Here is a 1,485-nt window from a genome sequence, read left to right as displayed (position 1 = left end):
CCCGGCTCGCCGGCTCGGCTGAGTCCTGTGCGGGACAGGAATCGAGCGCGAGGAGCACGGGAGGAAGGCGGCGCGCGGGCGAGACACAGAGAACCATCAGCCGCCGGGACAGGGCAGAGGGACGCGGCGACTCACGCGCCTCTCAGGACAGACGGGGGCTTGGGAAACTCCCCCGTTCCCCAAGCTTAGGAGGGGAGTAAAACCATAAAGTATGTGTGGTGTAGGGGAGGGAAATCCGGGCGCGGCAACTCCCCGCAAGCGCACCCTTCTCCCACTCCCACCCGCCGAGCTGTCGCGGGCCAGTGGTGGGGAATCTGGGTTCGGTGGGCCGATCGTGCGTGGGGCTGCATGCCTAGCTGAGGTGCGAGTGTGTCTGAGTTTTCTGGGGTCCGGGGGAGCGACGAAGGAGTGCTCCCACCGTCGGATTCGGGGAAAGGCGTGCGTGGCACCGGGGATGTCCGCAGGCGCGGGTCCCTGGGCGCGGGCGTCCCCAGTAATGCCGCCGCGGCCCGCGGGGCAGCCCGTGGGCACCAAGGGGGCACACACTCGGCGGAGAGCGAAGGAAAAAAAGTTTGCTCCAAGTCCAAACTTTGGGTTCCAGAGGCGCCCGGAGCGCGCTTCCTCCCGCCGCGGACCCCACCCGTGGCCCCGCACCCGCCCGGCTCTTCGGCAGGCAGCCCAACACCGGTCACCGAAAGTTGCGCCAGGCGACCTGGCCTGGGCTTATTGATTTGTCTCCCCGCGGCGATCGCGGAGAACACAGAGTTAGGCGTGAGGGGGCCGAGGGGACGAGGACCTCGCCGCCGCCGCCGCTGTCTCCCCCCACACACACACACACACACACTTGACTTATGCAAATAGACCCAAGATTGCGGGCGCCACCGGAGGCCACTCCACCCTCGCGTCCGCCCGAGCACCCCACCCTGACCCCGGAGCCTGGGCCCAGACCTGTGGGAGAGAGGCTGAGAGGGGAGGGCTGGGGGAGATGCACGTGGAGAGTAGTTTTGTTTTTTTGTTGTTGTTTTTTTTGTTTTTTTTTTGTGCTGCTTGTTGTTGTTGTTTAAACTGGCGGAAACAAGGCAGGAGACGGCTTGGGAAAAAGTGGAGCAGAAATGGAAAAATACAAACTCACCCGCTGCAAATGGTCTCTCGGTGCAAACTAAGGTGTTTTCGGGCCTTTCCCCGCGCGCGCCCACTCCCGCCCGCGCGCGCACCCCCGCGCATACACTCGCGCGCACACACGCACTCCCGGGCGAGGGCAGGGCCACCGCGAGTACAGCATGCAACCGCCACACAATAAATAACAATAGATTCCTCCGCTCGGGACTAGCTTCCCAGAACCCAGCCAGCGCTGGTGGCGGCGGCGGCGCGGGTAGCGCTGGCCTAAGGGTGCTCCCCAGTCCGTCCCCCGGCCTCCTGCTGGGGCGCCCTCTCCGCTTCACGCACCCCCAAGGCCCCCACCCCAGTGCGCGAACCGCCACCCCC

General features: G+C 65.7%; 1 protein-coding gene across 2 annotated transcripts in view; it reads right to left on the bottom strand.

Moving 5' to 3' along the window:
* FOXP1 (forkhead box P1) overlaps positions 1 to 1,403 on the bottom strand; it is a 601,823-nt gene extending 600,420 nt beyond the window's left edge. For both annotated transcript variants that reach the window (XM_019651316.1, XM_019651317.1), the window contains exon 1: positions 1,133 to 1,403. The gene's annotated coding sequence lies outside the window, so the exon portion shown is untranslated. The remainder of the gene's footprint in view (positions 1 to 1,132) is intronic.
* Between the last annotated feature and the right edge of the window lie 82 nt (positions 1,404 to 1,485).

This window comes from Hipposideros armiger, unplaced genomic scaffold (assembly GCF_001890085.2).
Source record: "Hipposideros armiger isolate ML-2016 unplaced genomic scaffold, ASM189008v1 scaffold_158, whole genome shotgun sequence".
Classification (NCBI taxonomy): domain Eukaryota; kingdom Metazoa; phylum Chordata; class Mammalia; order Chiroptera; family Hipposideridae; genus Hipposideros; species Hipposideros armiger.
Note: the sequence above shows the minus strand (reverse complement) of the source record. Positions and strands in the feature narration are given on the sequence as shown.